Source organism: Symphodus melops (assembly GCF_947650265.1).
Source record: "Symphodus melops genome assembly, chromosome: 7".
NCBI lineage: Eukaryota > Metazoa > Chordata > Actinopteri > Labriformes > Labridae > Symphodus > Symphodus melops.
This window is the reverse complement of record NC_136697.1, coordinates 26377567-26390008: the sequence shown is the minus strand read 5'-3', so window position 1 is coordinate 26390008 and position 12442 is coordinate 26377567. Positions and strand designations below refer to the sequence as shown.

General features: G+C 43.8%; 1 protein-coding gene across 1 annotated transcript in view; it reads left to right on the top strand.

The window, feature by feature from the left end:
* LOC306826823 (ATP-dependent 6-phosphofructokinase, platelet type-like) overlaps window positions 1-12442 on the top strand; it is a 371729-nt gene that overhangs the window by 34400 nt on the left and 324887 nt on the right. The window lies entirely within an intron of this gene.

Sequence of the window (12442 nt, the reverse complement as noted above, 5' to 3'; positions counted from 1 at the left end):
GTCCTCTCTGGCCCCGGTGTAATAACTGCAGTAAGTCATTGTGAGGTTATATAACACCGTGTACCATGTTATTATACAACGCACAGCTGTAGGGAGGTCAGGTTTGCACTTCTATTGACCTCATTCACTATTCCAATCACACAGTCGCGCGGCGCGCTCAGTCTGAAGTCTGCAGCCCGAGGCGACGGCGTCCTGAAGAGACGAGCGTTCGGATGTGAAGTGACACGAGGTTGCACTTATGGGAAAACACTCTTTTGTCTGTCTCCAGGGGAGGGGGGGGGCTCTGCAGTTACAAGTTAATAACATAAGGTACATATCCCATGATGCACCACTGCAGTGCATGGTTCAATCTGATCTGATCACCTCTCAACTCCTCAGTTTTTTCTACCACTCGTAGATCTCACGCTTGTTTCTCCAGATAAGAGCAGAGTCAAGGTGGAGTGCTGCAGCGTTCCTGCCCTTTAACTGTAATTTTGACTTTTTAAAAAATCTATTAATGTGATCCCCTTCCATGCATCATCCTTATCCTAACAAAGCATGAACCATTGCTGTTCTCGTTAACAGCTTAAAGCTTTAGCTTGTATTTCACTTTTCTAATCCTCAGACGTCTCAAAGAGTGGCGTTAGCAGTCACATCAGACACGTGGCGACTGGCAGAGGCGCTGCTCGTCAAACACGCGAGGTAGGCTAACAAACCTGAAATCACACAGTAGTGCCTCAAAATGTCCAAATTTTGCAATGACAGTCGAAAACCTTCCAAAGGGGGCCCCTCCATCTGACATCTATCTATTCTCTGCTGGGAAAACTGAAGTTTGTCAATGAAAGATGCCGAAGGAAAATTAAGAGAAATTATCTGTATGAGAGTGAAAAATAACAGTGAAATAAATTCTTCAATTTTCCTCAATTCATTTGTTTGCCTCGAATCCCCACGGGCTGCTGGATCTTGGGAATCGAACCTTCAGCCTTCTGGGTGACAGACGACCGACTCTCTACGTCTGGACTGAAGTTTTATTCCCCTGACGTAACAGACCATAAATGCATTCAATGTAATGCAGAGGAGTTGAAACACAGCCGCGCTGCAAACGACCAGCTCAGTAAGAGTGCGTTCGTTACGTACGCCACTCTGACGAGCACAGCTGCAAACTGTCACTTTTAATGACTCTGTGTTTGTTTCAAGCAAGACATGAAATCAATTCCTTTCTCAAAGATTAGTCATCAGGTTCACATGGAACTGAATTTCTGAGTCTCTCTTTGTACCTTTAAGAACACACAGGTGGTTTAATTCCCCCAGGATCTGCGTGCGCCCGGCCCAAACAGGTCCAACAGCCTCGAGTGGCCCGGACTCAAAAGCATCACAGGAGAAGAGCAAGATCACACGGGAATAAAAGAGTAAAACCGTGCAGACGACATGTTACTTTCTTATCCAGAGGGTTGATTTCATCTTCATTTGTTCCCTGAGTTGTTTGAAGAAGGAAAGGAGCCGCAGCAGGTCGGACTCGAACCCGGACCGTCCGTTTGTGGGGCGTGCACCATCCACTGCGCCGCCATCAGCGCAATGATCTGATGCCTGTTTTGATGTAATGTTGATAAAGCAAAATAAAATGGGAAAATATGCTTGGTAGTGAGTAAGGTGTATTTTATTTTGAAAATAAACCTGATGCTCTGCGCGTTTCCTTGTCTGACTTCCTGCCTGAGTTGATCCGCCCAGTTCAGCTTGACGCATCATGATCAGTCAAAAAAAAAAAATGGACTTGGCGTGAGTGATTATTTTTTAGCACGTGAAATTCTTTGGAAACTGTAAAAAGGATTTTGTTTTTAATAATGTGCCATGTCTCGTCTTTTTTGTTTTTTTAACAGCTTTCACACCTGTTCGCTTTTTTGGCAGCAAAGATCCATTACATAAAAACAAACAACTAATCTATAATTAAATGAAGCACACCCGTCGGCCCTCTGTGCAAAAGATCATCACACTTTTAATCATATTTATTGATCAGCTTCCCACATAGGACTGCCTGACTCACCTCATTCTCTGTGTGTTTCATCCCGGCTGGCGTCTCCTTCAGGAGCCAATGTTTGAAGAGCTTTATCTTTCCGTGTTCATGCTCGTCGGCTTCGACTGTTCACACAAATCATGAAGAGGAGGTTTGAAAAAAATAAAAAAAGAAGAGAGAAACGTCCTTTGTTTTTGTTGTTGTTGTTGGCTTTATGCAAAGAGCAGGAGAATAATCCCACGTGGTAGCTCGTAAACAAAGAGAGCTGTGTGGTCGAAGCCACCAACGTCTAAACGAACAAAACATGTTCTGATGTACGATGTCGTCACGGGACGAGGAATCCTTTATTGACACACTCATGCTACACACACAGGCTGAAATACACACACACACATGTGCACAAACATTAGGCCCCGAGTCCAAGTTTTCAACGAGTAGAGAAAATGTCCACATGGGAAAAACAGCGTAGCTTAGCTTAGCTTGTCGACGTCGCTGCCCTTTAACAAATGTTTGATATTCCCCGTGTTTAACCTCCTACGGATCGTCTCTCCGTGTCTGATCATCTGAAATATAAAACAACAAACAAACAAAAGCAGTAAAAAGTAACGGAGCAGTCAGCCGTTGTCAACACACTGTTGTCATAGCGACAGGACGGACGTGCAGCGCACAAACGCTACATGCTAACACTCCCAGAGCTTTTCTGCCCGGGAAAAAAAAGGTCGCGTTAAAGCCAGAAAGAAAAGTTCCTCGTCTGCTTCGTCTCCACAAACATCCTGCTGTTTCATCTCGGCTCGTCACGTCAACAAGAATCTGTGAGGTCAAAGATGGAGGACTTCACCCTCCTCTTCCTCCATCGGTAGTAATTGAACACACGTTTCCCTCATAAGCACGATAAATCCAACAAATGATTTGCTGTTGATTTTTCTGTCTCTTTAATGAAGAAGAGGTTTCAGCAGCTGTCACGTCCATACTGGAGGATTCAGTTTGTCACCTCGATGCTTCAGGTAATGTGCAGTGATAGTGAAGACAATGAACAAAGGTCAAGAGTGAAGGTGTGCATGAGCATGCAGCACATCAGACCAGCGTGGAGCCTGCACAGGTTTCTTCCTTTGAGAGCTCCTGAACTTTACATTTCTCTCTTTTCTTTTTTCGTTTTTTTTTTTCATTTTTTCATTTTACTTGACTGTGTTGCAGCTTGGTCACGCCATGTCTGAGATCAAACAATATCAGACATGTAGAAGAAAACCAGCTTCATTGGGTCAAAATGTAACATCACAAATCTCTGTATTCTGTAAAAGCAGGAATCGTCATGATGTTTCTGTAAAGTGAAAAAACAAAAAAAAAAAAAGATGGCATTTGTATTTTATGATGAGTTTCCTTATAAATCATTTACGTTCAACAACCATAAATTATGAATTTCTACAACCACACACACACACACACACACACTTTCTTTTTGACTGTACGCTGTGCTGCTCCCAGTGACAGAGGACTTTTTGATGTTGGCAACACTGGCGGATCAAAGTCGAACACAAAAGCTGTGTGTGTGTGTGGGGGGGCTGCAGAGCACACACACACACACACACACTCCCCACACACCTTATAACACCACGCCTCCCTCCTTTGGGAGTTACCCAGTGAGTCTAACACACACACACACACACACACACACACAGGCATGCTTACACACAAAGTCTCCACGGACACCGATGAGATCATCGCTGATGAGATCATCTCTCTCTCTCTCTCTCTCTCTCTCTCTCCCTCTCTCTCTCTCTCCCTCTCTCTCTCTCTCTCTCTCTCTCTCTCTCTCTACGTTACATTCACATTCAGATCATGAAGATTTTATAACAGTTAAGATGTCAAAAGAAAAAACAAAAACACGTGAATGTAAAAATAAACTCAAACGATACAAACTAAATGCTAAAGTCATTTTCCGGCGCTGTCTTTATTTCAACTACAAAAAGAAAAACAAACATTACGATAAAACAAAACAAAAAAAAACATTTCCTGCCGCGATGACAGAAGATTAAATATGTATGATTCGATCACTAAATAAAGCAGAGATGAAAGAGGGTAAAGTGACAGACTCTCTTCATTTCTCCTCTGCGTTCAAACGAGGAGGACAGATGTCAGATTAAGAAAACAAACATCCGACGGGTAAAAAAACCCAAAATCGACAAAAACAAACGATTAGTGACAAAAGAGGACTTTTTAATATTGTGTGAAAGAAGTCACTTTGCTGAATCGGGTAATGTGTCGTGAGTTTTTTTGGGGGGGCTTATGATGTTTTTTTTTTCCTCCTTTAAAAAGCTGATTTTTTTAAGTCGTCAAGCAGAAACCAAACAAGCAAAATTTGCAGTGTAAGCGGCAAACTTTCTGAATTTTGAACGGGGGTTTTTTTCCCCGTTTTTATTTCTTTATTTTTCTTTCTTTGTGTATGTTTTACTGTTTTTACTTTTTGCATTTGTGAATCACCTTGAAACTAACTGTTTTAAAAGTGCTCTATAAATAAAGACTTAGAATGAAGCAGGAAGTATTCAGGATAATGAACCCCAAACAAGCGAGCGGAGGGGCGACGACGTTTACAGAACATGATATGAGCGAGCGGTACGATCATCGTGCACAACACGCAACAGCTTTTTACCTTTTTTTCTACTCGTCTGTTCCACTTTGCATCGTAAACAAGTCATCACAGTATTCCCCGTCAGTCTCCCGCCCCCCTCCCCCAAACACTGACAGGACAAATCTGACATATGCAATCCAGACGGATCTGAGGACTGAGGATCTGAAAAAAATGACCAGAGTGCTCGTGTGAAAACAGCTTTAGACTTTCTCACTGTTCCCCCCCTTTATTTATTTATTTATTTCTAGATTTCTGAAATTAGGGAGAGAGAGAGAGAGGGTGGGGATGGACAAACAGGAAAGGAGCCACAGGCCGCCCACCTGAAACGGGGAGTGCGATGACCCTGCTGGTTGTATTTTGCGTTGCAGGCTCCAGTAGACCTGGCAAAAAAAAAAAAAAAAAAAGGGATTGACAAACACCTGAGACCGGTGTTCTCCCTCTATTTAAGCTGCTCCCACTTCCTCGTTTGGAGGAGACCCGGAGGAAGAAATCGAGGAGAGAGGCTTTCCTCAAAAATGTCCAACAGTTGTCCTCGTCTCCTCCATGCTGGTGAGCTGACCTTGACAGGAGCTTTTTATGACCTTTATCTGTTTGTATACTTCCCATCATTCTCTCACTCCTCTGCTCATCATTACACTCAGTTTCCCCTCTCATAATCTCGTCTTTCTATTTTCTGTTTGTTCCACACATCGAGCTATCCCTCCGAATGAATCATTTACTTTTTACTACAGGACCGCCATGAATTCACTCAACCCCCCTGACACACACACACACACACACACACGCATGCTTTGTCCCGGGTTGACTCGACTGTAGTAACATCCCTCTAAGGCCACGCAACCTTCTTAATTAAAGGCATAAATTTCTCCTCCTGCTTCATTTCTACGATAAAACTACAGTTCGAGACGCTCGCTCTGTTCGCCCCTCAGCTGAGCCTTCACTACGAAGACAAGCGTGATGAAAAAAGAGAAATAAATAAAGCACAGGCCCTCAGTGACTCACATGTGCTACAGTACCAAGTCCTGAAGGAACCCTATCCTGAGAGGGCCGTCATTTACATATTGCTTTGATGAAAGAAAGAAAGACACTTTTTTTTATTTGCATCAGTGGGACAAGACAATCTGTATTCCTCTTTCTCACTCTTGTATAACCAAAGCAACACAAAAAAAAAAGAGAAACACGCATCATGTTATTTCCAGGACACGCTGAAACGCTGGAGTTAATTTAAAGGTGCTGCGTTTGAAGCTGAGGCTCGGGCTGCTGAAGGTGTGTGTGTGTGTGTGTGTGTGTGTGTGCTGCTGCGATTGATCCAGATCAGTCCTGCTTCTATTTTTACGAGTGCGCGGTGGCACCTTGAGGACAACGTCAGCAGATTGTCTCAGCTCTGTGTTGGAGGCTTTATTTCATTTACTTTCTGCTGTTGTAGGTTTAAGTCTTTTATTATTATTATTATTTACATGCATGTACAAAGAGCATGCTACATGCTAAGAGTATCAGTGAGTATTGATCCTTCTGTTGGACTGTTTCCTGTATTTTACCGAGATGCTTTTAATAGTATTCTCTATGAGATGTTCGTATGAAACCTGATGAAGAGCTCGATAAGGTCCCAAACGTTGTGTTTTTACTGCATTCAGTGAATGAACAGCGAGGTCTGTTCCTGCACGACGCTCTGGAGTCTCATCAGCAGCAGCCGCCGCCATGTTGGAAATCCTGTCTCAGCCTGACTTTGTGTGTGAGCCTCTTAGCGTCCGCCTGTCAATCATGTCAGCTATACGCGCCTAACTAACAACTCATAGTGTTCATAAAATCAAAACAGATGTGTTTAAAAAAAATAAATAAAAATCAAACCACCTGCAATGTGAGCCCATGAGGAGGATAACTAATCAGACCGATGTGGGCTGTAAACATGTTAACATCTTTGTTTAATGTGTGTGTGTGTGTGTGTGTGTGTGTGTGTGTGTGTGTGTGTGTGACTTCTGCTTGAACTCAAATGTAACTAACTAACACTCATACACAGGTTTACAGCTGGGAGAAAAAGTGGTCTGGTTTAGTAATTCTTCAAATGGATCAATACTTCTGAAAACAGTCTCTAAAAAACACACCGACACACACACCGACACACACACACACACACACACACACACCGACACACACACCGACACACACACACACACACACACACAGCCTGTTAGTCATTGTCCTCCCGTCTTTAAACTGTGTGAACATGAACTGCTGTCTGTGTGACGAGTTTCACCTTGGAACCAAAACTTTCCTTTTCTTTTCTTTTTTTCTTACACATCAATTCACCGACCTTCACTCAGAGCCGACTGTGTTACCGCTCAGCATGAACGCCATAAAAAAAACTCTGTTAAACCACTTTACCAAACTGTGACGCCTTGTCTCTGCAAATGTAACACAAAGTGGCCGAGAACAGAAACAAAGGAGCGTTTTACCCATCGGGAAAGAAGCCTTTCATTCAGGTATTTAGCATGTTAGCATGAACGTTAGCATTTAATCCTGCCTCCTTAAAACAACAGCTTATTATGAAATGTAACCAGTAGCTCTCTCACCCTCCCAGTGACTCACATGATGACTCCAGCTCATGTCGTCCAGGATGTCCGAGCTGCTGTGGAAAGTGTTGTTCTTGTTGTTTAGCCAACACTTCTTCAAGATGTCTGATTTAAAAATGATAACAAGGGTCTTCCTCTGGCACTTCAGTGAAGGAAACAGCACTTTTTACTTCCTGGTGTCTATCTCTCTCTTCACATTATGATGGGAGTGTGTTTTTATTTGTGCTTTGTTGTCTCTTGGCTTTTTTATTGACTTGTTTTCATTATTTAACTGCCCTCTGAATTGTGTTTCCCCTCTTCATCGTGATGCTGTCGATGTCTTGTGTGAAGCTCTGTGAGTTTCTTTTTTTCGTGAACTTTATATTAAAAAAGAACAAGAAAACTTTCTCAGCATATTTTGTGATAACCCAAGAAAACTTCCGTCGTGGTAATAATGCCGATCTGATTATGAAAATGGGGAGAGAAAAAAAAAACAACAAACATGGTTTTTAGTTTGAACCTGAATGAGGCGTTCAAGAGCCCAAGCTGGGCTCTTGTAATATAGCCATCAGTAAGGTCCTTTACCTGCTTTTGTGAAGTGTCTTGAGATAACGCCTGTTATGAATTGACGCTATACGATTGATTGATTGAAGTTCATGAGAGCGCCAACGTCTCGTTTGTGTCTGACTGTAACTTTGTGTTTTTTGCTGCTGGTCCGGTCTCACCTGGAAAATCTGAAAGGGACAAAACTTGTTAAATAAAATAAAAATAACAGCTTTCAAACTGTGAGTGGACGCAGTTCACTGAATCCACATTTCCCTTAAACTGAGCTCAGCTTTCACTTCTCTCCCCGCGTCCTTTCCGTCACTCAAGCTACAATATTTTCATCTTTCCTTGTGCTGAATAAAAGAGTCGCCCCTGTTCAGGTTTTTTTTTTTTTTTTTTTTTTTTCAAAAAATTGTATTTACATGTTCGGCGCCTCGTCGAGCAGCGCTGAGCAGCACCGTAAATAAACATATCTGTCACTGAGAGAAAACCAAACAGGACAAAACAAAAGCCCTGCCGTGACACTAATGGAGAGTAATGACTGCTTTGAGTCAGGAGTCAAGCTAACAATTAGCATTGATTTGTTTTGGCGTAATCTAACGAGGACTGAATAATCTTTTGATGATGAGCAAAGAAAGGAAAATATCTTCAAAATAGATGCTTACAAGTTTTGTGTTGCCACAAGTCGATCCAATCTTTTATTCAAGCTGCCAAGTTGGACGAAAACTCCTCCAGCTCTGCCCCATCATTTTCCTTGGATAGATTCCTCTCTAATGAGTAAACATTTATTTGCATACTTGACACTAACGACCGATTGGTTATTCCTTAATGGCCTCATATTTCTCTAATTGGATGAGTTTGCAAAGCTAATTAATTAGCAATTACCTTCTAATGGTTGCATAGTCACGAGCCAACAGCCTATTAGCTTCCAATAAATACTTATTAAGAGGCCCTGATTGCTAAGTAGGTGATCATCAACACGTTCATCGCCTGGTGACTGCAGCGTGTTCGCCGTCTTTCTTCAGTGTGCGGTGACAAGAATCAAGCCGATCCGATCTCACTGATGTGATTGTTAATTACTCAACGAGAAGCGTCAATTCTGCTGTGTTTTATTTTTCCACGTGTGGAGTCTGCACGTGTTTGTGTGTGAGAGTGAGACCTCTGTGTGTGTGTGTGGATCTTTGTTGCTCCGTGATAGGCTGGAGGAGCAGATATCTTGTAGTTCAAACCTGGTGATGAGATGGTTCCTTTCTTTATTTCATTCTTTAGTTTGAGAAGCAAAACTCAGATTTTCTTCTCGTCTTATTTCTCCATCCAGAGGTTCCATCACTGTCAAATGATAGATGATTAAATCTGATATTGATCTGCAGTAAATTCAGGAATTTTCACTCGGGGGGGTCAGACGAGGGGTCAAACAAACACGGGACTTTTTATTGAGGGGTGCAATTTCAGAGTGAAATCAATAGTCAATGTTGACCTGATAATAAAATCATGATCTGGCTAAGCTGTTGGGATGTTGACTCTGCAGACTTTCAGAAGTTCCTGCGTCCATCAGATTTAATTCAAACGATTCCCCTGAGTGGTCTCGGATCTTCTCCAGCACACGGATCGAACCCAACACCCTTTTCAAACGGGAGGAACTTCTTTACATGTTTTTCACACGGCCTGTAATGATATCGAATAAAGGGCTGGAATCAAAGTGCACAAACTTTCTCCTTTGTGCTTCAGTGGAAACTTGCAGACGAGTCATATTCTGCAGACGGAGGTCGAACGGCTCCTGGAATGACTTGCTCAAGGGCACTCTGGATGAGATTTAATGACTGATGTTGTGCATTCACTGTCCCTGTCTTTGGTTTGTCAAACAGCTGGTTGCTGCACACTGCAGGGTTGAGGGTTAGATTTCCACATGTGCGCTGAAGGAAGAGCGTTGCCTGTTTAAACACGTTTACAAATGGGAGCTGATCAGTGCACGGACCTTTCTTCACAGAATTAAAATGAACTTGTTTATAAAGGTGGCTGTGAGCCTGATGCTTTAAAAAAAAAAAAAACAGCTTAAAGCCTTTTGGAGCAGAACTCTTCAAATACAGCATCCAAACAAACCCAGGCTACAAGTACAGAGCCGCACCTGCGAACAACCTGCCACCGTTTTGATCAAAAGAAGCAACTTTTGAAAAGCACATAATCAAATAAAAGGAATTATTCATACAACCTGACACCCGGGCTGCGACATCTCAACGCTCCGAAAGCAGCTTTTGAATTTCTAAATGAAGCGTTGTCATCTCTGTGTAAATAAATCTGTTTTTTTTTTTAATCATCACATCCCCCCCCCCCCCCCCCCTCTCTGTAAACACAACATATATCCTCATGCCTGGTGCCCAGAGACGCCTGTGGCTTATGAGGTTGCTACGGCAACCGGCGCGATGCACTCAGGCTTGCTTCCACGCAGCTGGGACCCATGCGGCGCTGCAACCTCAAGGGGGGGGGGGGTCAGGGTTGGGGGGTCGTAAAGTGGAGATTAATTGTATTGAATCGACCGTCATGACTCAGTCATATGATGCATCTTTAAAACACGCGTGTGCAGGAGTTGTAAGTGCAGGTGGAGCATTGAAGGAGAGGCGTGGAGTCAAAGTGAACGAACGACGGCGTCGAATGAATGAAGAGTGGAAACATACCTGAAGGAGTCACACGCGCGTGTGTGGGAGCAAAGTAGGAAGATGAAGTCGTGTGACGATGTGAGGAAAGAGAATTTTTGCACCCGTTACTGAGGAAAAGAGCTTCCACCTGTCAAAAAGAAAAAAAAAGAAAAGTTGAATGTAAACCGCTTCTCTGGGAACCGTTTGCATCCCCCCCTCCTCCCCCCTCCCTCCTCCCTCAGAAGTTTTATCACCAAACGGCACAGTGAACTACACTTTTTCACATCAGTGGCAGAAACATTCCTCCAATCGGAAATCCGTCGTGTTGGAGGGAAAATTCCTGCTCCTAAATCAACGTTTCAAAAAGGACTTTAAACTGTTTGTACGAACCTCAAAAACGAATCTGCAAATGTCTGTTCTTTTAAATATCAAGAGAGTTGAAAGGAACTGGCAGGCATGTAATAAACACGACACACCACTGGAGCTGCATTCACTTTGAACTAAAAGTCCGAGCTAGCTTGTAGCTGTAGCTTGAAGGTAGCAATCCAGAACGAGCTCGAGCTAATGAACTCTTTTCAAACAGCTCTTCCTGGTGTTTTGGTGCGCACACAGTTAGGACGTCTCGTCCACAGAAGTGTCCCATTAAACCGTCAACAGCAGAGCAGCACGTTGAACCTTCACATTGTTTTTTCTCCCAGCGAAGAAAAGAGACGATTTTAAATGAGAGAAATAAAGACTCTTTGCTTCCATGACGCCTACTTCTCCAAGCGGGCGCAAAAAAAGGTCGATCGCACTTTTCTCAGACTCTTTTTAATGAAGACCAAAAATAAGGACGGCGAGCAGAGTCCCTCCTCCACAGCAGCATGGAGTGTCTCCTACTCTCCAAACTACACTTTCCAACTTCTCCACTTCAGATAAGCAGTGTATTCTCACAGCTCCCCCCCCCCCAAACACACACACACACACACACTTTCACACACTTGTCAGTCATCTTGACGGGCTGTCATCCTGCCCGAGGGCTGAGGTAACTGGCGTGCACGGCGTCTCCGCAGGCGTTCGAGGAAGCAAAGACGCCGCAGCACCCAGTCGATCTGCCGAAACAAAACAAAACAAAAAAAAAGGCAACGCTGATGTTTAATGTTTTTTGAAGGCTCGGCGTCGCCGGCCTTTCATCTCGCGCTTTCCTCGGTACACTGCAGGTCACAGGAAGGGGGGGAAAACAAAACATCTCTGATGTGGCCACGCAGCAAGTGGAAAGGCAAGAAACTGAATTTAGGCATCAAAGAAGGCTGAGAGATAAAGAGTGCAGAGTGATTGATGGTAGTTTCTATCGGTTTAATAGGCCTTTTACATGAAAAACTCTCATAATGGAGTTTGAGCCGCACAAAATCTATAAAGTCATTTTGGAAAATGTCACCAACATATATGAAGCACGGCGTCTGTTAACTGTTACGGGAGCTTGTATCGATCCTAACAGGTAACTAAATCTAGCTGTCAGAAGGACGCCTTGAGCTCAGAGCTAATATATCTCCGAGAGCAGATATATGGCGAGCACTACGAGCGAGCGAGGCCGGCGTGTCGGGGGTAACAAGCCCGTTGTTTAGCCGACATGTCACATGAATCAGGCCAATTGTATGATGGCCTTTTCTGCCCGCCGCGGCCTCGTAAACACCAAGGTCAGCCGCAACAGTGGATGGAGACATAAATGGGTCATATATATTGTAACAAGGCCGCGGGGGTCAGCGCAGACTCGACCTTGAGCGCAACCTCGCTTGCACTCCTCCCCCCCCCCCCCCCCCCCCCCCTCCACCCCCAGAGGACTCATTCTCCCAGACTCCTTTATTGCTCATTTCTATGGCAACGGTCTGCTCGGCCCGATTGGCCTCTTAATAGTTAAAAGCCGGCGTGCTCTTATGGAAGTATAAAAAGGAAAAAGCCACGGCCTTGCTGCGTGATGTTTTTATGGTGAGTGGAGCGCCAGGCGGCGGATATTTTCCCAGGGGCGAATCTGCTGCTCTCTACTCCCCCTCCTCCACCAAGACACATCACCATATATATATATATATGTATATACACACACACACACACACACACACAC